Raw genomic sequence first — 27,864 nt, forward strand, 5'->3', positions numbered from 1 at the left:
GGGGGCAAGCCACTCCGAAGGTATTGCTGCATCATCTCTCTTCTCCTCAACTCCACTCCTCTCGGGCAACCTGATACTCGCTGCAGCACCTCCTCGTCCGCCATCCTGTACACCTCCCGCTAGCCTCCCACCCAGCCCACTGGATGTGGGGGCGCTCACCTAACTGTGCCCCTTCCCGATCTTTGACCTGGAGGTTCCAGATCACGGTTGATGGTCTATTTCCTCCTAGCAACCTAGGGGGTTCTGGATTAGGGCCTTACGGAGGCCCTGCCGCACGCGGAGTAGGCTGCGAAGGAAAGGTGATCTGGGCTGACGTGAAGATCCATCTCTGGGACGGCCTCCACTCACCGCCAAGCCTCGGTTTACAATCTTGAAGGCCCTTCTGCAGTAAGACCTTCCATGTCTACCCCCTTGTGTGAGACCGCGGACAACTAGCTTGCCCAAGAGGGCCATACTCTAATACTCTGGGTCTATGATCCCAAGCCCTCCCTGTGATCGATGTCGTATGATGCTCGCCCACACCACCTTGGCCCTGGAGTCCTTGGAGTCCCTAGAGCCATCAGACCTAGACCAAAGGAAACTTCGCACTAGGCGGCGAAGCTGCCCTACGCATGATGAGGAGAAGCACCAATGCGAGGCGGTGTACCAGGCCGTCGCTAGGAGGACCTGGTTAACCACCAAGGCTCGATCGGCTAGTGAGAGGCGAACCGTGCTTCAATAGGTCAGTTTCCTCCGAATAGAATCAAGGACAGGAAGAAACTGCTGGGCAAGAGTGACGTCGAGTCCCACCTGGAACCCTAGGTATCGGACGGTCTGCCCTCTACTCACCCATCTAAATCCCAGGTGGACGCCCCACTCCGTGCTGGAGTCCGGGTCTGTAAGAAAACCAATCGACTTTCACCAATTGATTTTCGCTCCCCCTGCAACGCAGAACACGTCAAGAGCCAGCCTCATTCTCTCTAGTATCACCTCATCGTCCTCTATGTAGAGGCTTGTGTCATCTACGTACTCTAAGTCTAACAACTCAGTCTCCTCTCTCACTGGAAATCGTAGGCCATGTAATCCGCTCACACGTGACTTGAGGAAGTGAGACATTGCCTCTGCGAAGAGTAGGAACAGGTATGGGGCCAGGGGGCAGCCTTATCGAACCGATCTCTCTAGCTGAAACTCCTCCCCTCGCCTTCCCCCTATGAGAACCCTGCTGGTGGCCGATCTGTACAGGCCGGATACCCCGCGAATCCAAGCGTGGGGGAATCCCAACTTCACCATGGTGCCCTCTAGGAAATCCTAGTCCACCCTGTCATAAGCTTTCTCCAAATCCAAGAGTAATACTGCCAGTCTCTGCCCACTGTGCTGAGCCCACTCTGTCGCCTCAAAGAATGTAAATACATTGTCTAGGATGCTCCTATCCTGGACAAAGCCTGTCTGTGTGTCATGAATGATATCTGGAAGCACGGGGCATAATCGCCTACGAATCATCTTTGCCAGTTCCTTATAGGCCACTGACAATAAAGTGATCGGTCTCCACTGGGAGTGCTCCAACCGGTCTCCCCCTTTGGGAAGAAGACTGATAAGGCCTGCCGAGAGACTCCCTGGCATCTGTCTTGAGGTGAAGATCTCCTGGAAAGCCCTCAGTAGGGGGTCCTTCACCACTTCCCAGTAGGTAGTGAAGAAAGCCTTAGAGAGGCCATCCTCTCCCGGGCATTTCTGCCCATTCTATGTATGGAAAGCCTCCTCTAGTTCCTTCTGTGTGAAGGGGGCTAGGAGGGAGTGTCCTATCTCCTCTGTGACGAGGGAGAGGATGTGATCCCATACCTGCTGTCTACATCTCTGTCCTCTAGTTGAAGCTGTCTCCTGCTGGAAAAGGCGCGTGTAATAGTCGGTGGCAATCTCCATCACCTTATCAGGGCTAGAATGGGTCCTCCCATACTGATCCCGAAGGCTGCGTATTTGCTCTCCTGCGGTGCGGGGCTGGTGCACCTGGAAGAACTCCTTGCACATTGTTTCCCCCTTCCACACCCAAAAGGCTGCTGAGGTGCAGAAAGAGAACTCCGAGCGCCTGTCCTCTAGGCCAGCAATGGCTGCACATGCACGCACCTCGTGTGTGTGGAGGGTGGGATCTCCTAGTGCCTCCTGCAATAATCTCTGCGTGGCTGCAAGGTCCCGCCAGAGTGCTCTCTTCTCCTCCCAACATTGCTGCCTGGCCTGTATGGCTGCCTCTTGGCAGATTCTACTTGACTCGGCTAGGATCTCTGCAACCTCCTCTGCTATCCGATCCCTCCTGTCCCACTCTCTGGTCCAAATCTGCTCTATCTATCTCGACACCTCCTCCCTCCTATAGATCGAGTCAAGGATCCGACATGATCGTGTATCTAGGGCGGATGCTGGGGGGTCAAGTGTCAGGAGAACCGGGCAGTGATCGGATAACATGGTGCCTGCCAACTGCTCAATCTGGCGTCCACGAGAGCCTCCCCACTCTCCCACATAAAACCTGTCCAACTGCTCCAGCAGGGCTCCACCTAGCTGCCTGTATCCCCAGAAGTCCAACGACCTCTCCCTCCTATGGAAGGCAGGGTCTTTCCAGGCATCACGTGCTCCAACTGCAAGCAAAAAGACCTCCATGCCTCCTGCTCTTCCCCAGCCATGCCCTGTAGTTTCTTCCTTTGCCCTGCTGGTCCTCCAAAGCCTCCAGGTTGTTGAAGTCTCCTCCAACAATCCAAGAGTCCACCTCTGGGAGTCCAGCTGCAATCTCCACCCAGAACGTGCTGCCTGCCCTAACCTCCATAACATTGAGGACTCCAATACATGAGTCCCCAATATCCAGTCTGATCCATAGAACCCTTCCTGCCACTATCGTCCTGTGGTCTTGTGCACAAGTGGTGAGACTCGGGCCAATAGAGGTGCATATGCCTCCACTCCTGCCGAGGGCCCCTATGGCGTGCTCCCAGTAAGTGTGTGAGCTGCCCGGAAGTACCTTCCCAACCTGCTGAGCCTGGGCGAGGGTGAGCTTATGCTCCTGCAGAAGCAAGATGTATATGTCCGGCAAGGGCAAACTGCAACTCCTGCCGAACAATCAACTTTCTGGAGCCACGTGCCCCACTGTAGTGGAGACTATTCACATTTCAGGATGCAAGATATAAGCTCATGGGAAAACCTGTGACTGACCGAACAGGCATCTGTTCGATGTGGATGCTGCAGATAAGGAGGAGAGACTGTGAGGCATGCAAGTGCACTTTGCCGCCGGTCTAGATGGTGAACTCCAATCCCCCATGGTGGCCCTCGGCCAGACCATAGGGGTGATAGATGCTCCAGGTGGTACTATCAATGCATCTATTAGCTGTGCTGAAAATCGCAACTCTGTACACTGGTAGAAGCAGCCCGCTTGTGCCGGGGGCCACTCCATCATGTCCCTCGGAGCTCTCCACTGTGGAGGGGCTCGAAAGATAATCCTGAAGTGTTGGACCTCGGCGCCAGCCCACCAATTAATGTCCATCATGCAACCTCGCCACTGTTGTGCAAACAGTGCTAATCCTTCATCACCCATCCACTGGGAGATGTGATCCGCCCCTGACTCTTCAACTCCTCCTCAATCTTTGTAGTCGCCCACTCCTCTGAGTAAGATGACTGAAGAAAAAAGGCGTAGTTTGGTCCATTCGGTGGTGCTAGTAGGTGGACCTTGCCCCTCCTTGACTTACAAACCATGAAGATCCCTACCTCTAGAGGTAGTCAGAACTCTCCGCGCTCCGCAACTTGCAGGTAGGACCATGGGCCAGTGCGGAAGAACTCGTGGCAACAGCTATGCCTGTCTCGGGAAAGTGTGGTGGGTGGCAGGGGCGGATGAGCTGGTGGTTGTGTGGGAGGGAAAAGACTGCTGGTGCGCGGAGGAGGTAGGTGTGTGGCGCTCATCACCTCCTGTGGGAGGAGGGGGGGTGGGTCTGGGGGGGCTCACCTGACCTGGGTGCCGATCAAGGGGGGTGCTTGGTAGGGGGGGGATGGGGGGGAAGAGGATCGAGGGATGGTGGGATGGCTGGAGATGCATGGCAGATGTTGGGGGGGGAGGGGGGGTGGCCCTGGCAAGGGGGGGCTGTGGGCCAAGGTCAATGGAGGGAGGGGGTGCACGGGATATGAGGGGGGAGGGGTGGTAAGGGGCCTGTGGGTACTCAGGCGAGGAAGTCTGTGGCACGGGTGGAGAATGTGGGGGGCTGCGGTCCTGTCGGGTGGGGCAGACAGGGGGGGGGGGGGACTGTGGAGTGCTTTGCCGAGAGGGGATTGCTCACCCGCCAACACCCTGCTGATGAGGCTGGGTCTGAGGAGCTGGCTGCGCCCCCCCTTGCCATCTCCCTCTCTGTCGTCTCTAGACCCGTGTGAAACCATGAGCGTTCACCTGCGGACCTGTGGGCGGAGCAGCCTTGGCTCCGAAACGCGTACAAACTGCTGCCTGATACCCAAAGTCGTGGCAGCGCAGGCACTGCCCTGGTTGCCCAATCACAATGACCTGCTGCCTAAAGGAGTGTCTACCTGCCTCAATCTCTAGGAACTGTGGGATATTCTTGACCTCTTTCACTGCTACCCGTACCTTTGGGACTCGTGCTGCTGTCACTGCATCTGCGAAAGACGCGGGAAGGACAGTGCCGAAGAGCCGTCCAAAATTTTCCACCAACTGGCGATACTCAATCGCCAGGCCGGGGAAAAGAAGGGTGACCGGGTACCAAAGAAACCTGTTGTGGAGTGCAAACACCTCCACACTAAAGCCACTGTACCAAGGGACCATGTATATGGCTCCCTTCGTGGACGCATATGGTGAACTGGCGAGTAGCTCACGAGTTGCATTTGCCGAGCTGAGCCGGACCATGAAGATTCCTTGGCCCAATAGGACCGCCTCCATGATCTGCTCTGTGCCGATGCACAGCGTGGAGTGAAGCCAATCCCGAAGCTGGGCCTAGTTGGGGAATGTCCTACTACCTGACCATAAATCGTTGTTTCCATTAGCTCCAGCTCTTTAGCTCAGACGGCTAAGAGCTGCTCCTCAGAGAGGACTACATGCAAGGTGTTTGACTGGGGGGCAGTCGCTGAGTGCGCCGGCGTCTGACCATAGGTTTCCATTGTGCGTCCCTTCTAGAAGAACCTACCTATCACACTGTTGTGCTACTGGATGGGGAGTTATTGCAGGGGGAGGGAGCAACTGGAGGGGGGGGTGTCGATGGCGAAGGGGGAGATTTCTGTTTTCAATGGCGGTGGTATGACAGCCTGACAAAGGGCCAGGCCTCCCAGTAGGGCAGCACGCGGGGGGCGGGGGGTTGGAGGGGAGGAAAGGGGGGGGGGGGGGGGCGGGTAGATGGGCGAAGGCGGAGGGGGCAAGGCGGGCGCAAGGGGAGGCATGGCGGGCGCAGGCGGCGCGAGGGCCCAGAGAGTGGTGCAGGGAGCTGGCGATGGAGGCCCTGGCAAAGGCGAAGGGGATGGGGCGCAGGTGATGGCGAGGTGAGTGGTGATGGTCCTATCGATGGCGAGGGGGGGTGATGCAGGCGATGGTGCTGTTCCAGTGGGGCACGGTGATTAGACGGGGCAGGTGGGTTTGCTCACGTGACATGATGGGCAGGAGAGCCACATGAATGTGCAACTCATGAGTTACTTGCCAACTCACCATATGCGTCCACAAAGGGGGTCATATACACGGTCCCTTTGTATAGTGGCTTTACTGTGGAGGCATTTGCACTCCACAACAAGTTTCTTCGGCACATGGTCACCCTTCTTTTCCCTGGTCAACTGGCGATAGAGTATCGTCAGTTGGTGGAAGACTTTGAATGGCTCTTCGCCAGTGTCCTTCCCGCATCTTTTGCGGATGCAATGACAGCTGCAAGAGTCCCAAAGATAAAGGTGGCAGTGAAAGAGGTCAAGAATATTCCACTGCTCCTAGAGATCGAGGCGGGCGGGCACTCCTATAGGCAACAGGTCATTGTGATTGGGCAACCAGGGCAGGGCCTGTGGTGCCACGACTTTGGGCATCAGGCAGCAGTTTGCACGCGTTTCAGAGCCAAGGTAGCTCCGCTAACAGGCCCATAGGTGGACGCTGACAGCTTCACACGAGTCCAAAGATGACATGGGAAGCGCAGCTAGCTACTCAGGCCCAACCTCGTCAGCAGGGAGCTTGTGGGGAGGTGACTCCCCCTCGGCAGAGCATGCCATAGTCCCCCCCTGCCCGCCCCACTCGGCAGGAACACAGCCCCCCACATCCACCTCCCGCGCCACAAACTACTCCACCTGAGATCCCACAGCCCCCACACCCATCCCCCCCCACTAACCTTGGCCCACAGCCCCCCCTTTCCAAGGCCACCAACCGCCCCCCCCCCCCCCCCCCCCCAACACCCCCCATGCACCTCCCCTACTGACGAGCACCCCCCTTGATCCCCATCTTGGAAAGGGGGGACTGGTGGACGAGTACCCCCCATGCACCTCTTCCCCTCCACCACCTCCCCTACCGACGAGCACCCCCCTTGATCCGCATCCGGTTCAGGAGACCCCCCCCTCCCACACAAGGTGATGAGCCACACACACCTACATCCTCCTCACACCAACAGTCTTCCCTCTCCCATACAGCCACCAGCTCATCCGCCCCTGCCGCCCGACACACTTTTTCGAGATAGGCACATCTGTTGCCACAGTTCTTCCGCAGTGGCCCATGGTCCTACCTGAGAGTTAGGGAGTGCGGAGAGTTCCCACTACCTCTAGAGCTGGGGATCTTCATGGTTCGTAAGTCAAGGAGGGGCAAGGTCCATCTACTAGCACCACTGGATGGACCAAGCTACGCCTTTTTTCTTCAGTCATCTCACTCAGGGGAGTGGACAACTACACAGATAGAGGAGAAGTTGAAGAGTCAGGTGGCCGACCACATCTCCGAGTGGATGGGAGAAGAGGAACTAGCATTGTTTGCACAGCAATGGCTTGGTTGCATGATGGACATTAACTGGTTGGCTAGTACCGAGGTCCCACACTTGAGCACTATCTTTCGAGTCCCGCCCACAGTGGAGAGCTCCGAGGGATGTGATCGAGTGGCCCCTAGCACAGGCGGCTGTTTCTACCAGTGTACAAAGTCACAACTCTTAGCATGGCTGATAGATGCATTGATAGTACCACCTGGAGCATCTATCATCCCTATGGTCATGGCCAAGGGCCACCATAGGGGACTGGAGTTCCGTCTAGACCGGCAGCAAAGCGTACTTGCATGCCTCATAGCTTCTCCTCCTCATCAACATCCTCCACACCGAGCAGATGCATGTTCGGTCGGTCACAGGTTTCCCCGTGAGCTTACACCTTGCATCTTGGAATGTGAATAGTCTTAACTACAGAGGGGTACGTGGTTACAGGAAGTTCATTGTTCGGCAAGACCTGTAGCCTGCCCTTGCTGGACGGATCGACATCTTACTTCTACAGGAGCACAAGCTCACCTCCACCTAGGCCCAGCGGGTAGGGAAGGTGCTTCCGGGCAGCTCGCACACTTATTGGGAGCACGCCATAGGTGCCCATGGCAAGAGTGGAGGCGTATGCACCTCTATTGACCTGAGTCTCACCGCCTGTGTTCGGAACCACGAGACGATAGTGGCAGGAAGGGTTCTATGGATCAGATTAGATATTGGGGACTCCTGCATTGGAGTCTTCAATCTCTATGTCCCTATGGAGGTTAGGGCATGCAGCGGGTTCTGGGTGGAGATCACAGATGGACTTCCAAAGCTAGACTCCTGGATCATTGGAGGAGACTTCAACAACCTGGAGGCTTTGGAGGACCAGCAGGGCAGAGGCAGAAACTATCAAGGCATGGCTGGGGAGGAGCAAGAGGCATGGGAGGTCTTTTTTCTAGTAGTAGGAGCTTGCGATGCCTAGAGAGACCGTGCCTTCCACAGGAGGGAGATGTCATTGGACTTCTCTTGGGGATACAGGCGGTTAGGTGCAGCCCTGCTAGAGCAGTTGGATAGGTTTTATGTGGGAGAGTGGAGAGGCTCTCGTTGAGGCTAGATTGAGCAATTAGCAGGCACCATGTTGTCCTATCATTGCCCGGTTCTCCTAACACTTGATCCCCCAGCATCCACCCTAGACACACGATCCTGTCAAATCCCGGACTCAATCTATAAGAGGGAGGAGGTGACCAAACAGATAGAGCAGAATTAGACCAGAGAGTGGGACAGGGGGAACCAGATAGCAGAGAAGGTTGCAGAGGTCCTAGCTGAGTCAAGCAGAATTTGCCAAGAGGCAACCATACAAGCCAAGCAGCAGAGCTAGGAGGAGGAGAGAGCACTCTGCGGGACCTTGTAGCGACTTAGAGATTATTACAGGAGGCATCAGGGGATCCCATCTTCCACACACAGGAGGTGCGCGGGCGAGTAGCCATTGCTGGCCTTGAGGACAAGCGTTTGGAGTTCTCTTTCTGAACCTCATCAGCCTTTTGGGTGCCGAAGGGGGACATGATGTGCAGGGAGTTCTTCCAGGTACACCAACCTCGCACCACAAGAGAGCAAATACGCAACCTTTGGGATCAGTATGGGAGGACTCGTTCTAGCCCAGACGAGGTGATAGAAATTGCTACCGACTATTACACGGACCTTTTCTAGCAGGAGACAACTTCAGCTAGAGGACAGAGATGTAGACAGCAGGTCTGGGATCACATCCCCTCACTTGTCAGAGAGGAGATGGGACGCTCCCTCCTAGCCCCCTTCACAGAGAAGGAACTAGAGGAGGCTTTCCATACACAAGATGGGCACAAATGCCCGAGAGAGGATGGCCTCTCTAAGGCCTTCTTGACTACCTACTGGGAAGTGGTGAAAGACCCCCTACTGATGGCCTTCCACGAGATTTTCACTTCAGGACAGATGCTAGGGAGTCTTTCGGTAGGCCTTATTAGTCTTCTCCCTAAAGGGGGAGACAGGTTGGAGCTTTCCCAATGGAGACCGATCACCTTATTGTCAGTGGCCTATAAGGCACTGGCAAAGATGATTGGCAGGCGATTACGCCCCGTGCTGCCAGACATTATCCATGACACACAAACACGCTTTGTCCAGGATAGGAGCATCCTGGACAATGTGTTTACCTTCTTTGAGGCGACAGAGTGGGCTTAGCATAGTGGGCAGAGACTAGCCATACTACTCTTGGATTTGGAGAAAGCTTATGACAACGTGGATTGAAATTTCCTAAAGGGCACCATGATGAGGTTGGGATTCCCCAAGTTTGGATTCGCGGGGTCTCCGCCCTTAACAGATTGGCCACCAGCAAGGTTCTCATAGGCGGAAGGCGAGGGGAGGAGTTTCAGTTGGAGAGATCTGTTTGACAGGGCCGCCCCCTGGCCCCTTACCTGTTTCTACTCTTTGCAGAGGCGATGTCTCACTTCCTCAGGTCACGCGTGAGCAGATTACGCGATCTCCGACTTCCAATGAGAGAGAAAATTGAGTTGTTAGACTTAGAGTATGCACATGGCACAGCACTCTACATAGAGGACGATGAGTTGATGCTGGAGAAAGTGAGGCTGGCTCTTGACGTGTTCTGTTCTGCAGTGGGAGTGAAAATCAACTGGCAAAAATCGGTTGGTTTCCTCACAGACCCAGACTCTAGCATGGAGTGGGGCATCCACCTGGGATTTAGATGGGTGAGCAGACGGCAGACCGTCCGATATCTAGGGTTCCAGATGGGACTCGACATCACTCCTGCCCAACAATTTCTTCCTGTCCTTGATTCTATTCAGTGGAAACTGAACTACTGAAGCACGACTCGCCTCTCACTAGCCGGTCGAGCCCTAGTCATTAACCAAGTCCTCCTAGCGACGACCTAGTACATCACCTCGTGTTAGTGCTCCTCATCATGCGTAGTGCAGCTTCGTCGCCAGTAGTCCATAATTTCCTTTGGTCAGGATCAGATGGTTCCAAGGATTCCAGGGCCAAGGTGGCGTGGGCGACCATCATACGGCATCGGTCAGAGGGAGGGCTCCGGATCATAGACCCAGAGTATTAGAGTATGGGCCTCTTGGGCAAGCTAGTTGTCAGCAGCCTCACACCAGGCGGGCAGACTTGGAAGGTCTTATTGCAAGAGGGCCTTCAAGACTGTAGACTGAGGCTTGGCGATGAGTGGAGGCCATCCCTGAGATGGATCTTCACGTCAGCCCAGATCACCCCCCCAGATCACCTTTCCTACGCAGCTTACTCCAAGTGTGGCAAGGCCTCCATAGGTTCCTAATCTAGAACCCCCAGGCTGCCAGGAGGAGAGAGATCGTCAGCTGGTGATTAGGAACCCCCAGGTCAAAGATTGGGAAGGGGCACAGATCGGCGAGCACCCCCACATCCAGTGGGCTAGTTGGGAGGCCGGCCCGGCTCGTACCATCAGGACATGGCAAGAGGTATACAAGATGGCGGACGAGGAGTTGCTGCAATGAGTATCAGGCTGCCAGAGAGGAGTGGAGTTGAGAAGAAGGAAGATAGATGCAACAATACCTCTAGAGTGGCTTTCTTCCCCGATACAAGAGCCGATAGAGCCGGAGGAGATATGGGCAACTAGGTTTTTACCAGCAGGCATCCCCCTACAGGTGGCAGGTAGAGTGGGTGGCGCTCCGCAGGGGACTTTCTTCGCTATTCAGAAGGGGGGACGTCTAGCCCTTGACAAAGGGCAACAGGATGAGGGGATAGCCACCCTTTCATGGAGGAGGATTCGGGTGGTGGGCCTTCAGGGGAAGACATGGCAACTAGACCCCTATGTTTTCTGGAAGGAGCTCAGGGAGTGACGCCTTTGGATTTGGGAGGGCAGACCGCTTGATGAGCTGGAGTGGGATCCAGAAAAGTGGCTACAGCTGGCCACTGCAGTCGCCAAGAAGCCACCCAGGTTTCTAGAGTACACTGCCAGGATTGGCAGACACGTACTGATGCAGGAGGATATGGATTGGGCACCGTCACATAGCACGCAATGGGTAGAGCATAGCATCACGGAGCCTTTCCAACGGACCTTCTAGCACTACCTATGGGATAGCTAGAGGCCAAGGAGGGTGTCATATTTCTTATGGCTGGTGGCACATGGAGGTTTGGCGGTGGGAAGTTGGCTTGCCCAAATGTAGGAGGGAGGTTGTAAGCGTTGCACAAAGCATCCTCTGGAAACCCCAAAGCACTGCCTTTGGTCCTCTGAGGAGGCACAGCTCGTGTGGAGAGGAGCATGCTGCATCCTTCGCCGTATAGCACCCAACCTTGGATGTATCTCATGGGGAGCTTTCTATTAGTAGGCAGTCAGCCAAGGCGGTCACCTTGTGTATGAGACCGAGATGCAGGATACGATATTGATTATTGAGGCAGGGTTGTGCGTAGTGGTCGGTTTGGAGGCTCTACCCATCCACCAAGTATTGGAGCCCACAACATGGAGAGTAATTATAAATGCCAGAAGATTGATTCATTTTATTTATCTCAATGATGATAAAGTTATAAAGGTAATGTGAAAGATACTAAACTTTAAGATAGAGATTTATTGCAAAATAGTCCATTGATGATAATAATATAGTCCATTGTAAAAAATGACAATGAAATAAAAATATTTTTTTACAAATGTATGACAGTTTACAAGGGATTGCTATACAAGTGAGCATATTTTGTGTATAAGAGAAAATCTCATGAAGTATATAATGGTCAATTGTATACAATCAACAAGAATGGACAATATTGGGGGCTTGAACATTGAAGGAGAGAAGGTGCATGTAACTACAGCAGGTGAAGCTATGCCTTCAACACCCAAGGAAACCAAAGCATCAAAGATAGGCAAAAGGACAAGGATCAGGAGATATTGGAGATCATAGGGAGTCTTGCGGGATGGCATATCTGGAAGGCGCGTTGTCAAGAGGCTTTTGGCGGAGAGAGACTTTTAGTACATGCGACCTTAGCAGAGCTCTGGACCTCTATCATCCACTCCCTCCACAGCCGATGGAAGTGCAGGGCAAGTCCAAGGCTCGTCAGGAGCTCCGTTGTCATTTCATGTGCACTTGGGACAGCCAGGACTTGTTTTTCGTGATGCAGGCAGGTAGCCCCATTTGGTGATACACCCCCCCTCTCCATGGCTTCTTGCCCCCATCTCCTCCAAACCGCCGTGAGAGGCTTGTATATGTGATGTATTTGTGACTTTGCATCAGCTCCAGTTAGTCTGTTGAGCATGAGCACTCCATTGTAATCAGTCTTTTTGAGTAATTTATAATCAGCCAAATTTTACTGGAAGAAGATCGCGATCGAACTCGGCTAGAATGCCTAGAGGTAGTAGATTATGAGCAAGTAGGATTAGTCTAGGCTGGCACCACATCAGTATTTGGAGTGGAGTCCGTCTCAGAGAGCTACAATCACCAGGGGAGACAATCTCTTCCAGTGAGGATTGTGAGTATAACTTCGAGCTAGTGGTAAGCTCTGACAATGATCCCAAAATTCCTCAACCACCTAGGACCAAATGCACTAAGAGAGGGACCTCCCATTCCATCTAAGGTGCAAAAGGCTAAAGGACAAGAAAAGGAAACAATTGAAGTTTGTAGAAGCTGATCAACAGAAGAAACCTTAGGATTTACCCAAGAGCTTCACGAAATTCAAGAAGGGTGATAGAATAGTAGTGTTAGAAGGAGCCAAGCGAAAAGGGCAAGCAAGTGAACCCATTGAAGGACTAGCCAAAGTTAAGGAAGTCAACTTGGCAAGGGAAGGGGACAAGCCTCGACCTATGTACATAGCAGGCGACCTAACTGAGGAGAATGATCTCATAAATCTCTTAAGGAAATTCTCTAACGTGTTTGCATGGTCCTTGGATGAGCTGAAAGGAATAGATCCAAGCATCGTGACTTATAATATTTCTGTGACCCCGGATACAATACCAATTAAGCAACAACAATACCCAATGAATCCTAAGCATGCATATGCAGTGAAGGAAGAGATTGATAAGCTACTAAATGCATGGTTCATTTACAAGATAGAGCACACAGACTGGGTATCACCCATAGTGATAGTCATGAAAAAGAATGGAAAGATTCGAGTGTGCGTTAACTATAAAATGGTCTACACATCTACAAAGAGAGACAATTACCCATTACCATACACTAAGCACATGCTAGAGAGAGTAGCAAGAAAGGAAGCCTACAATTTCTTGGACGGCTTTTCAGGCTATAACCAAGTGCAAGTCCATCCGGACAACAAGCACAAGATGACATTCGCCATTGAATAGGGGATGTGTGCCTACATAGTCATACCATTTGGGCTGATCAATGCCCCTGCTACCTTTTAGCACCTCATGTGTGCCATCTTCAAGGACATGCTCGAAAAATTATTGGAAGTATTTGTCGATGACTTGTGCATCCACACCAACTGGAAAGAACGCTTAGAAAATCTACGAATAGTCTTTGAATGGTATAGGCAATACGGTCTCTACACCTGAACCCCTTAAAGCATCAATTTTGGATTTAAATACGTTTGTATTTTAGGGAACGTTGTGTCAAGGAATGGGATAGCCACAAACTCCTCGAAAGTCAGGGTAATTGTAGACCTTCCCTCTCTGACCAACTTCAAGGGAGTTCAATGCTTCTTAGGCTACACAAAGTACTAGCGGCAGTTTGTGCTGAACTATGCATTGATTGCTAGACCCTTGTACAAATTGTTGATAGTATTCGAGTGGACTAACGAATGTCAACAAGCCTATGCAAGGCTTAGACAGGCTCTAACTTCAGCTCCTATCTTAAGAGCCCCAGATTGGTCCATTACCTTCCATGTGCTCATTGATGCATCAAAGTTTGTCATGGAGTCAGTATTATGCCAACCTGGTGAGTATAACCTTGATTATCCAGTGAGTTTTGCTAGTAGACAAATCATTGATATCAAAATGAACTATTCCACAACAAAGATGGAAGGGTTAGCCATGGTGTTTGCCATAAAAAAGTTAAGACACTATTTTCTAGCGACACCCTTTACCTTCTTTGTCGATCATCAAGCATTGCTCTATCTTGTGAATAAACCTTGTGCAATAGAATGCATTGCTCGATGGTTACTTCTACTTTTGGAATTCGACTTCTCTGTGGTAGTAGTAAGTACGCAATTGCAAACAACACTATATGGCAGATCATATATCCTGTATATCCATAAGTGAAGCAGTTGGATAGGGCATCATTGATGAGCTACTAGATGCACATCTTTTTAGAATATCCAAAGGACGAGACTTGTTTAGAGCAGACCTCGCACCATATTGGGTGGATGATATAGTCTACATCCTGGAGAATGGATTACCTAAACGACCCATAGAAAAAGCTAGATTAAAAAGACTAATCTTAAAGATCCAACCCTATCAGCTAATTGTCGATCAATTATATCCATTAGGATAGGATGGACTCTTAAAGAGATGTGTCTGCAAACACGAAATGCATGATGTACTCACAGAAGCACATGGTGGGATTGCTAGAGGACATTTCAATGAGCACCACAGCATGCTAGGTACTCCAGTCTCAATAGTAGTGCCCAATGCTATTCCATGATACAGCTAAGTTTATGAAGTTTTGTGATGAGTACCAAGGGTCCAAAGTCCCTATTCGTAAAAAAAAATAGATTTGACCCCAGTAATCGCACACAACCATTTGAGAAATAGGGAATTGACTGCGTTGGTCCAATCAGCCCTGTGGCACAGTACTCACAAGCCAAGTATATCATTATTGCCACACAGACTATCTCACCAAGTGGGCAGAAGCTCGTGCAACTCGCAAAAATGACACTAGGACCACGGCCAAGTTCCTTTGGGAGCAAGTAATCTCACGGTTCGACTGTCCCATAGAGTTGGTTAGTGACCAAGGCACACACTTCATCAATGAAGTGATTGCTTACTTGTTATTCACCTTCTTGATAATCCACAAGAAGTCCTCACCATATTATCCTCAAGCTAACGGTCAAGCTAAATCCACGAACAAGATCTTGGTAAATTTCCTAACAAAGGTAGTCTCTACTTCACGCAGTGATTGGGACAACAAGCTTATGGCAAGTTTATGGCCATATAGGATGGCCTACAAAATGGCCATAGGACAGACCCCATTCAAATTGACCTACGGAATTGAAACAATTTTACCAATGGAATTCTTTGTTCCAAGCCTAAGAATAGTAGTCCGACAAATTGGTTGGTAGAGCTAGAACACCTATTTCAGACTCGTCTCATTGCAAGCCATGCCCTAATATGTGAGAAAGCGTGACGCAAGAGTTGGTTTAACAAACATGTCAAATAATGAGACTTCAAGCAAGGAGGCCTAGTCTTGTTGTACTCTGTTAAGGGACACAAACAAAATGTGAAATTCAGGGAATTGGAACCTTTCAAGGTTCGTAATATGAGTGGAATAGGCAATGTGGAACTCGAAACCCTAGAGGGAAAGGGCATAGGCTTTTTCAATGAAAGTCGCATAAAAAAGTATTACCCTCCGTCACATCCACTTCGTAAAGTTTTGATGATAAAACTACCAATGAATGTGAGAGTTGCAACCATCATTGAACTAAAGGAGGAGAATGAGGAAGCAATAGCGCCAGCCTACCTACGAGTAACCATGACCGCTTAAAAGACATACACCTTTGACTTTCTAATTGATGAGGAAGCTGACTTTAATATCTTAAGGTATGATCATTGGACCGCCATGGTTCAATCCCAAGTGCAACCGACCCAGGTAAAACTCGGCCCATTTGGGGGGTAGTCCTATTTACTCTTGGGAAAATGCAAACCAACGGTTTCTATCGAGAGACTGAGAACCTATCCATCATCTTTTATGTGCTACCTAAAAAACAAAGTGTTGAGAACCTATCCATCATCTTTTATGTGCTACCTAAAAAACAAAGTGTTGGTAAGAAATCACTATTGGGTCACGTGTTCAAAAAAAAGTTTACTGTAATGTTGACTACGACTCGCAGTGCATCCACCTTGCCAAAGGCAATGTTAGAATAGTAATGGCTTTCAGCAAAGGCACCATGGCCATCCAATAGCCTGTAGTGCCACCGGTAGTTAGAGGGGTAGTGCACCACAACGTACGCCCAATTGTGAAGTCCCACCACCATCTAGAAACCACTCCCAAAGCTACAGACCAAACACTCAAGTAGGTCCCCAAGCATAGACCACAACCTTACAAAGGTCGATCATTCAAAACTCGTAGTTTCCATGCCTCACACTCTAGACCTAAATGGAGGAGTTGGTACTCCTATAACTCATAAGTGACTAGGCCACACTGAGTCCCAAAATCCCTATTGTGTGCCCAAGGTTACTACGAAGATAACACCTTGGTATGGCTACCTAAACTCTCAAGTGGCATGTATGATCTGTTAGAGAGTCATTTCCTGGACAGCAGAGTGCCACATCAGCAGTATGGACAGCGTAGAGGAGCCACATCAGCAGGCAGTACAGTTGGACAGGTGGCACATCAGTACAATCGGTCAGGGACAGGAGCAGTCAGACTATTTTAGGCAGCCGACCTATTTTTTGGTCATTTTCATGGCATTTTTCCACTGCTATTTATAGCAATTCCAATCCAGCACTTTAATTATTCTGATCTTGAGATCTGACAAAGACAGCCTGCTGTGACTAACGGCACGTGGGCTGACGGAGATCGAGGTCCTCAAGGCAGAGATAAATGCAGATATTTTCTCTGCACCCGTGTATATTTCTACACTTCTATACAGCATACTACATTGCAGATTTTCTGCATTTCACTGTCCTCTCTCTCTCTCTCTCTCTCTCTCTCTCTCTCTCTCTCTCTCCTCTCTGTGTTCACTCTCTCTCAGTATTAGCCCTATGCTTCCGCATCACTGCACTCTGACATGGTATCTCAACAGTGAAATCGGACTGACTGATTGAAGAACCTACCTGAAGAGGAGATTTCAGCGCAACACAAGGCTGGGTTTTCAGCATTCAAGGGTGAGAGGGAGGGCTACGCATCGGAACAAGGCTGAAGTGAGTGTGGGCGTGCGAGAAAAGAGTCTAGCTAGTAAATTTGCTACAGGTTATTATTGTTCGAAGGGGAGAAAGGCTGTGTTTTAGGCCTTCCACTGCAGATTTTACCTTTTCATCGCCTCCGATGGCTGAAGAAGGTTTGAGAAGTGGAGGAAACAACCCTAATAGGCTGCGTTTACACAATCAGAGGGGGATGATTTTGTGTTTGTGCAGGCATTGCAGATGAACATGTCTACAGAGACTGATTTGGAGTTCCATACTATCATGGACAAGAAGGTGCCTGTCCTACCGGCTCTTCCATCAATTCAAAAGCTTGATGGTGACAATTACCACATTTGGCGGGTGATGATGTTGGCCGTTTTGGAGTCTTATGATTTGGCGAAGTTTGTGATGGAGGAGATTAACAAGCCCTTGGTAAGAGATGAGTCCAAACTCTCTTCCAATGCTCGTGCGAAGTTGACCAAGGCCCAATCTCATTGGGACAAACTGAATGCCTGTCTTGCACTACAGTCGTGATAGCTCACATCGAGCACTTGACGGTGGCTCGAGAGATATGGCTGGAGCTCGACCGGATGTATAACTAGATGACCCTGATGAAGAGGGTTTCTTTGGAGGTGCAGATGCAAACCTTGTCCGTGAATAAGTCTTCTTCGCTTCGAGAACACATCAACAAGCTTCGACAGCTTCAGACACAGGTTCAAAATGTGGGGAAGCCTATTTTCTTCGAAGACATGGTGATCTGTTTATTGTCCCAATTGCCGCCACAATTCAGTACCTTTTATTCTGCTCTTATTACATCAGGGGGCAAGAGTTGACTCTTCGGTGGAAAGAGTTGGTTCCTATGGTATTGGACCAAGAGGAACACTTCAAGGGACACAATGCTTCCAAATCGGAGGCTTTGGTTGGTCAAGCCTCTCAGAAGAAAGGGAAGGACCAAAAGAAGGAGGAGGACAACAAATCCAAGAAGGACAAGGAGAAGGAATCGACTTGCCATATTTGTGGTAAGACCGGTCATTAGAAGAAGGATTGCCCCGACAAAGACAAGAAGGGCACCAAGAAGGACACAGGATTTTGAAGCGGTGGCTGCACCCTCATCAGCTACTTTTCTACACTTGGCGGTCATTGAGGACTCTACACCGAAGACTTCTGATGCTGCGATGACAGCTCCCCATGCTCAAGAGTGGATCGTGGACAGTGGTGCCTCACGGCACATGACTCCTCCCGTTGATGTTGCCCATTTGCGCCCTTCGCATGGACAGATTCTCATTGAAGACAGCTTTTTTGTGTCTATTGCTGCACGGGGTGAGATGCAGCTAATTCCAGATGGACGTGGTGGTATCCAGACTTCCGAGGTGTTGCATATACCACGCTTGGGGTATCATTTGCTTTCAATCCATAAGATTTGTTCTCTTGGTCTCTTGGTGGAGTTTGACAGTGATGCTGTTCGAGTTCTTGATCGTGGATCGAGGAGGGTTCTTTCTTCAAGGTATGAGGAGAATGGCATCTACAAATTGAAGTCTTCTATAGCTCTTACCTCTCTTCTTCTCACCTCTCAGACACAGTCCAAGCTATGGTATGCTTGGTTTGGGGAAGACGTCGTGAGGATCGTTTGTTCGAGCTTTGCCAGACATAGTGGTGAGCCATCAGCCATGTGTCTCCTACATTCGTGGAAAACTGCATCGGGATGCAATTCCCAATAAAGCTTCGAGGCAGTCTACTTCACCTATGGAGCTTGTATCTACAGATCTTTGTGGCCTGATGAGGACCGAGTCCTTGAAGGGGAGTTTGTACTTCATGTTGATCGTAGATGACTACAACAGGATGACATGGGCCTATTTCTTGACATTGAAGTCGGAGGCCTTCTCCCACTTCAAGGATTGGCTTCTGTTTGAGGAGAACCGATCTGGCCGGCGACTGAAGACCTTGTGTTCAGACAAGGGCGGTGAATTTATGTCTAATGAGTTTGCTTGTTTTTATGCAAATAGGGGCATTCACCAAGAGTTTGCTAACACCAACACTCTTCAAGAGAATGGCATTTGGAGCGGAAGAACCAAAGTGTAATCGAGATGGCGCGCACCATGATGGAGCACCGATAAACACCTCGGTTTCTGTGGGCCCAGGCAGTGGCTACCGCAGTTCACGTCGTCAATCGATCTCCTAGTTCGGCTGTTGACAGGATGACACCTTTTGAGGCTTACTTTGGGCCTAAGCCTGATGTCTCTTATTGCAAGATCTTTGGGTGTGACGCCTATGTGCACATCCCGAAGACGCAGCGTGACAAGTTTGAGGTGGCTTCCCGATGACAAGTTTTTATTAGCTACAGCCCCCAGTCGCAAGGTTATCGTCTATTTGATCCCGTCAAGCGAAATGTCTACACGAGCCGAGATGTGCGGTTTGTGAAAGTTCCAGCCACAAAGGGGGGTGAGGAGCATCCCGTCCTTGGGGGGATTCAGGGGAGAGTTGGGCTCCCGAGACCGTTCCTTTGGAGCCCGAGCCCCTTGATGGAGATTCTTCTTCTGATTCAGAGTCTTCTCTTTTACCAGCCACCCCAGTGGAGCTTCCGCCGGTGGATGTTCCCGAGTCTTCAACAGATGGAGAGCGACGGGGAGAGGTCCGGGGAGAGGCCCGGCCTCCTCCTCGTTGGGCCCGTGACACTTCGAGATTCAGGGATCGAGGGGGTCCTTGAGGAGTGGAAACCGCAAGATGGACCATGGAGGTCACGGAGGAACCAAACACATTCTAAAGAGCTTGTTTGCTCTAACTATTGTTTGATGACCCATGTTATGCAAGATCGAGAGCCCACTTCAGTGAAGGAAGCTTTGCAGTCTGACCATTGGCAAAAGGCTATGAAAGCTGAGCTAGAGGCTATTGAGAGGAATGGCGCTTGAATCTCTTGTGCCTCGTCCCTCTCACAAGAAGGTGATTGGCGTCAAGTGGGTCTTCAAGACCAAGTACCTTAGCGATGGTTCTTTGGACAAACACAAGGCTCGCCTTGTTGCTAAAGGTTTTGCTCAACGCCTAGGCATTCACTTCCATAATACTTTTGCCCCCACTGCTCGTGTGGCGACTATTCGTGCTGTTCTTGCCTTGGCTGGCTATAGGAGATGGCCTATCTATCAATTGCATGTGAAGTCAGCCTTGCTCAATGGTGACGTGCAAGAGAAGATCTATGTAGAGCAGCCTCCTGGTTTGGATCCTCGGCTGGGAAAGTTTACAGGTTGAAAAAGGCCTTGTATGGACTCAAGCAGGCTCCCGTGCATGGAATGAGAAGATTAACTCATTTCTTCAGTCAAAGTTGGGATATCAACGCTCCATCCACAGCTTTATGTGCATACTGTCGAGGCTGTTCGTGTGTTGTTTGTATTGTATGTTGATGATTTTATTCTTACAAGTGACCATGCACAGAAGATCCACGAGGCCAAGACAGCTTTACATCAGACGTTCGAGATGACGGATTTAGGGCTTCTTCATTTCTTCTTGGGTCACAAGATTTATCAGTCTCAGAGGCGGATTTTCCTCTCTCAGCAGAGAGATACATATAGGAGCTCTTGGTGACTTTTGAGATGGAGACTTGTCCGACCATTTCTACTCCTATGGATCTGAACTGGAAAGCCACTTCACACTTAGATTCTCCCTTGACAAATACTTCCCGCTACCGTTAGTTGATTGGATCATTGCTTTGTCTACTCAACACTCGTGTTGATCTTTGCTTTGTTATGGGTCTTTTAGCAAGGTTCATGAGTGAACCCTAACATGTGCATTGACAGGCTACCCCACGGATTCTTCGGTATTTGAGGGGGACCTCTAACTTAAGGATTTTGTATCCCGTAGGTAAAGCTGCTTCAGATCTTGTTCTTGTAGGTTGAAGCGACTCAAATTGGGCTAGCGATGTGGACCACCGGCGGTCTACTACAAGCTATTGTTTTACCTTGGATACAAGTGATATCTCTTGGAGTAGCAAGAAGAAGCCCATGGTAGCCCTTTCTTCTACCTGAGGCGGAGTATCGGGCCGCATCTTCCACTACATGTGGGGTTGTGTGGCTTCGAAGATTGTTGGAGCTTGGCTGCCCCCAGACTCATCCTACTCTTCTGCGGTGTCGCAGCGCGTAGGGTTGAAGGTCACCACAGGGGTTTGGCAAGAAAACTGAACAAGATAGATGGAGATGTGTCTTTAAGAGATAAGTAGATTACAATGATTGTTTAAACGTTCAAGAGGAACTTTACGGTCAATCACACGGGTTTGAGAGAGAAGAATGTATGGGGGTTCAAGAGCTTAGACTCCAGAGATGGTAGAGATAAGAGAAGGGTTGAAGGTTTGAAGCCAAATTCTTGAAGATGTTGATAGAGCTTCCAACTGCATGTTCTTAGCAAAGATCACAAGAGTATTATCTCATAAGTTCTAACTCAAATCAAGCTTGTTTTCTTGACTGTAAAAGCAATCACAAAGTATAAAATCAAGCACAATATACTGTCATGTATCATAAACAACTCTGCATCCCATCATTCATACATGATGCCATAGTATAAATCAACTTTGCATAATTACATTCAATGTAGACTGTTAGGGACAAAAGCTTATGAGTCAATTACAAGGCTTGTAGGGCAAAGAGACTTGCTTCAAGAGAGCTTCAAATTGAGTTCTTGATAAGGATAAGTTACCACAGCCAAGAAATAAGAGAAAAATCTCCTCCTAATTCAACCCAAAGCATCTATGAATGCTCTACAAACATTGCCCTGCCATAGGAGCGCGTAATACTTGCATATTTTGATAAGATGTCTTCTGTAGAGTAAGAAATGAATTAAAAGAACACTGCTCTAATTCTTTGAATATGGCTGAAGATATCAGCCCCAAATCAGCCCAAATATCTTCCAGAATTCACCTTTGATGATAGCATAAACTTCCCCTAATACGGTATCTGTGCGTTTGGTGTCGAGAGTCTACCACGGGGGTAAGAGACAGCAGAGTGAAGGTAGATTCAAGGAGAGGAGTAGACGGAAGAGAAGGGGCTCAAAGAAATTGAAGACGTAGAAGAATACTCCTAAAAAGAATTAGAAAATGTAGAAGAATACTAACAGAGATAAAGCCTGTCAGTTTATTCTTGCATTATGAGAAGATAAAACTCTAATAGACAAAAACGTGTATAAAATAATACCTTCCTCTATGCTGCTCAGATCGTCAATTTGATGCTTCCATTGGCTCCAAAAGGGAGATAAAATACGAGGACACCTAGCCAAAATTGAGCCAGATCACTCATTCATCTCCCACTTTGGAGTGTTGCTCATTGCCTGAAAACAGCAATCGTGCATCGCGCGATTTCGCAAATCTCTCTTTTTACATAAAATCCTCTCAAATTAGCTGAAAGCTACATGCTTTCTTTTACATGCTATCATAATCTAGAAGTTCTCTACATAAATAATATCTAAAATATCAAAAATTGGCTAAAAATTATCCAAAAATCTAATATTTTTGAACCATGGATACTAACACTAATGTCTAAAATAGCATTGGCTCTCTAAATCAATAAGAAAGCCACACTCTAGATTTTTTTACACGGTACATGCATAGCGGCACGACATCCACCCCCTCCTAACCTGCACATCCTCTGGCATGTGCCAAAGTCCTACGGATTTGCAGTGTTAGAAGAAGTATCTTCCGCCATGTCAATATCTTCATCTTCTGCCTCTTCTTCCTCTATGTCTTCATGCTCTTGAATTATATCCAAGTCTTCTAACTTATATGTTAAACTTTCTCTTCGTTTAAAGAGCTTGATTCTTTTTCCAACTATAGGTATCTTCATGCTTGTTCCATCCAATTCAGCCAATGAATATATGGCATTGTTATGAATGACCTTTACCACATATAGGCCAAGCCAATGCTTTACCATCTTCCTAGAAGCACTGTATTGATTGTCTAGGCTGCTGTCATAGACAAGCACCCAGTCATTTTCTTGAATTGCTCTTTGCTGAAGTCGATATTGCTTATCAAATTTTCTTTTGTTCTTTAGTCTTGCTGTCTTTAGCCTCTCAATAGCTGCTTGAACATCTTCAAGCCTTCTTTCTAGCTGCCATATGCACAAAGTCAGCAACTCTTCTCTATTGATGCCTTCCTCCCAAGGTAGAAGACTCCATGTGAGAATGGATTATTCAATAGGCATAATTGGTTGTTATCCATGCATAAGTTCAGCTGACATATAGCCAGTAACTGTACTGTGTGTAGTCCGGTCAGCCCATAATGCAAAAGGTAGCATTTTAGGCCATTCTTTGATATTTTCTCTACAAGACTTTGCTAGAGCTTTGAGAAGAGGTTGATGTCCTCTCTCACTCTTTCCATTGCCTTCAGGATTGTAGGCTAATGTCAAAGCCAACTTGATACCCAATTGAGCAAAGAAGTTGCGTGCCTCATCGGCATCCAATTCTCCTCTATCTGCGGTTACCTTGCCAACACAGCCATATCTACAAAATACTTCTTCAAGCAAAAAGCGACAAACAACTTGAGTGGTCTTGGTTGTTAAAGCTTTACCTTCAACTTGATTGGTTAGATCTTCTCTTACAAGCACTAAATACCGCATATTTCATATCCTTGTAGACATGGTTACAAGATCAATAACCCATCTATAATGTATAGACAAGGGATAAGTCTGTTGTAACCCATCTCGATGCTTGACCATAGAATACATCCGACACACATAACAGGTTTCAACAAAATGCTCTATGTTCCGATACATGTTTTGCCACCAATATTTTTCTTTAACTTTAACAAAGGTTTCCTATATGCCTCTATGGCCAACCCACAGGCTTTCATGAAATTCCTTTACTACCTGTTATTGCAATCTTTTGTTACCTAAAACTCGGACATGCACTCCTTTCTTCTTCTTTGCGTGCTTCCATAGATGCCCTTCTTTAAGAAAAAAGCCATAAGCTTTCCTCTTAATATGCTTGAACTCTTCATCAGTCCAAGACTACTCCTTCTTCCTTGTGCTCAAATATTGGCAGATCTTCAGCCAATCTTCTTCATAATCTCCTTTAAGGAAATAAACTAGAACTTAAGCAATGCAATGAATATGCTCGCTTCTAGTTGACCATCCTTCTTCCATAGATAAATCTTTAATCTTTGTTGATGTATGCTGATTTACAGCAGTATTTTTTCATGTTCTTACTGTACTTAATGCTATACCATTAAAAAGATCAGCTTCACCTGTCAGATTCAGCTTTGGGTTTGTATATGCAGCAATTGAAAATGTACTTTCAACAACCATGGAATGAAATTCAGCACTGCGTCAGTGTTCCTTCGATCTTGATAAGCCATTCACTTCAATCTCTTGATGAACTGATTAGCATCCTCATTTTAGTGTCACTACTGCTTGAAGCATTTGCAGCCATGTTTCAGCAATGCACCCAAAGATCAATACTGCAATTTATGATAGCAAACAATAAGCTGATTATTCAGCTAATATCAGCCCAGATTTTCAGTCAATAAGAGCAAGGTTCAATCGAAGTATATGTACAATAGTAGAACGGATGACTTTCAATAGTATTCCTGCAATATGCTTTAATTCGGGGTTGAGAGATTTAATATATGCAATCCATCTTAGCATAGCAACGTCGGGTGTAGAGCAGTTGGCAATCATGACCAAGAGTGGAAGACAATCAGTTTCTACCACTACGGAAGGACCTATAAAGTATTCACGATCATGCTTTAATGCTGTTACAACTCCCCACAATTTCTTTTTTACTTGTGTATACCTTCTTTGACATTCATTGAGAACCTTTACTCCAAAACGAATCGCATACCTGTTACCTTCAGGGTCTTCTTGGCCAACAGCCCATCCTATCCCAATGGGACTTGTATCCACAGTAAGGATGATGGGTTGACCATTTGAATAATCGGCCCTTTTGAGAGTGGGGGCTGAAATTAACAACTTCTTTAGTTTGTGTACAGTGAAAGTATGCTCTTTTCCCCAAGAGAATCTTTGGCCTTTTCTTAATAATTGATAAAGATTTTTGGCGACACGAGCAAAATGTGGTATCCATATGAGATAGAATACACATGCGCTAAGAAATCTTCTTACCTCTGAGATATTTGTATAGTTTTCTTGCATTCTGCTGATGGCATCTATCTTGATTGCTGAAGGTTTACGTCTATAGGGGCCACGCAGATGTCTGACTACTAGGACTTCTTCTTCTTCTACTCCAAAAATTGACATAGCTCCAGAAAGGGTAAGATGTACCTCTTCTAGCCTTGTCAAAATCCTGTCACAATCATGAATATAGTTAACTACAAATGTCCTGCAGTCGTCTTCGTCAAGCTCCTCATTCTTTTCATTGACTTCACATCCCTTGATAGGCACATCATCAAGAAATGGAAAAGAAAGTCATGGAGTAAAGTCCCTTAAGACTTTGTGCATGGCATTCATCATATGGGCTACAAAGTTTGTTGCACCTTGTGGTAGAGTGTACATGCGGACCAATCCAAGAGGTGTCTTCATTGTGGTAATGTCTCAATTTTCTAATGAAAGCTGAAATTGGTCATATCCTAAATATAGGTTGCCTATAGAATAAATTGCTCTACCTGTAAAAGCTTTAGCAAACTCGTCAACAATTGAACCCGAATCAACATTTCATATTGTGACATGATTAACAGGCTGTAGATCTTGAATGAATCGTAAGGATCCATTTTTCTTAGATATGGTAAACCATCGATTTGAGTAAGGTATTGAAGAAGGTTCTAAAATCTTCATTTTGATATTCTCATTTAGAAGTTCCAATAATTTGGGCAAATGCGCCCTTGGAACAGGAATGGGCTTAAGGTTCCAAGGCACATGTGGGACCGTAAAAATGACCATAGAAGCCACAATATTTGGATTCACATAGTGTATTTCACTTGGTTGAAATGCAAAAACTTTTCCATGTTTCATTAGCATTTGCATAAAAGAGTGTTTTTCAACTGGCAAAAGGAAAGAATTTTAACCTATTTTGAGCTCTTTTATACTTTCAGATGTGAACTTGTGACCAATGTTGGAAGGATCACGAAGACTTGGCTGATTTGCTGCCCTATCAGTCAGCCCTTCACTTTTAGGAGGTAGTGGGACAGCCACAGGCTTTGACTTTCTTATCTATCGTCTTGTATTTTGTCTCCACTTGCACTTCAGCCTTGTTGAGTAAACCAATGTCTTCCTGCTCAACAAATTCTTGAATTGTTTGATAAAAATCCAATGTACATACTTCTATGGACTGATTTTCAACCGATTTTTTGTATGAGCAGCTGCATATATTTCAGCCAATGTGTCAATAGTAATCAGTCCAAAAAAAATGCCCGAAATATCTTCATTTTCAGTCATCATGTCATAAGTTTTTAGCTCCCTTTCTATATGACATAAATAATTTCTTTCAACTTTAGTCATGGCTCGAAGAGACTTATAACAGCCCATACTATTGGCTGTACATACATACAGATTTGCTAGAGACACTTTCTGTAGCATAAGAAGGTTCAATCTTTTTACATGACGCACTACCATAGCCTCCTTTTATAGCAGTGCAACCCAAAAACCCTTGAATTCTCGGGCATTAGAAGGCATAGGATAATCACGTAGTTGATCTTTGTTTCGATGATGGTTAACACACATAGTAAGAAATTGGACAGCTCGTTCATTATCCTTGCTTTGGATTCAAGTGTAGAAAGAACCATCATCAAGAGCTTTTTGTTTCCAAGCGGGCTTCAAAAATGTAAGGTTACCCAAGAATGATAGGGTAACTACAAGAGTCTTGAACAAAAAAGTGAAAATTGTCTTTTATGTCCCTAATAGTTACCTACACATTAGGACATGCAGCATATAACTCTCCAAAAGAGTTGTTTGCAACTCTCATTCGCCAACTTGGATCAACATCTATAGGCCATCTGCCACTTTCATAGAGACTCCTTACCCTGACGTTTATCTCCAAGCCATGGTCTAAGAGTGCAATACATGGTGTCTCTTTTTCTCCAATTTTGACGACTGTCTCAGTTGTTTCTCTTGCCCAATGCGTACGGGAATAGTAATTGCTTGAAATGAACCGAGCCTCTTCCTCCTCATGCATGTGTTATAGACGGCCTTCTTTTTGAGAGGTGGGTTGCCCAACTGGTTTGAACCAGCCAACCATTACATTTTCAGCTTTTACTTCTTTAATTTTTGCATCCATGCTTTCTTTATCATCAGCTTCAATTGCTGCAATTAACTCTTTAACTGCTTCAAGCTGAATTCCTTGTGCAATCAACTTCTCTTCATCCTGCACAAAGACTTCAAAAGCTTGCAAAAAAGCATGCACTATTTCTTCAGCATCATCACCAACATATTGTCTTTTTCTTTTGATTACATTAATAATTACATCATGGAATTCACGTTTGGCAATTCCAAGAATTTTGCCTAAGGTGAATTCAATTTTGCTTCCCAGAATTCGTTCTTCTAGGACTCATTTGAGATCGGTTATAGATTCTATGTCAGACTGCAATTTGTAGCCTAGCTGCTTGCCTTTCTTATTTCCTTCAGTCTTCTTTGTTTGTGGCGCATCTTCCATCTCTTGATCTAGGGTTATATTTTCAGCAAGCTTTGATTGTTCAGACATTCTTCTAGTTACCCGTTTCGGAGGGCCAGAAGAGAAAGGTCATGGTTCATTTTCTCTTCTTCTCTTTTCTTCAATCAAGACTTCTTTATGATTGAGGTCAGTTAAATGTGCAAAGGCAGAAAAAGAATCTACCGGTTCTTTCCAACCAATTATTCCTCGAATGCACTGACTGGTATTATCCAAATCTTCTTTGGCTTCTTTACCACGTTCCATTTGATCTAGTGCTTGCATCCATACTTTAGATTGCACATTAGCTTTACATGCTTTCAAATTTGATTTAGTTTGTTCAATTTGCAGCCCATAGGTAGCTGCATCAATTGCTGCATAGGC

At 47.5% G+C, this 27,864-nt stretch overlaps 1 protein-coding gene across 2 annotated transcripts in view; it reads right to left on the bottom strand.

Moving 5' to 3' along the window:
- Positions 1-27,864, bottom strand: part of LOC148038534 (callose synthase 3-like) — a 169,105-nt gene that overhangs the window by 110,524 nt on the left and 30,717 nt on the right. The gene's annotated exons all lie outside the window — the stretch shown is intronic.

This window comes from Lygodium microphyllum, chromosome 3 (assembly GCF_053477565.2).
Source record: "Lygodium microphyllum isolate KBCC chromosome 3, Lygodium_microphyllum_v1.1.10, whole genome shotgun sequence".
Classification (NCBI taxonomy): domain Eukaryota; kingdom Viridiplantae; phylum Streptophyta; class Polypodiopsida; order Schizaeales; family Lygodiaceae; genus Lygodium; species Lygodium microphyllum.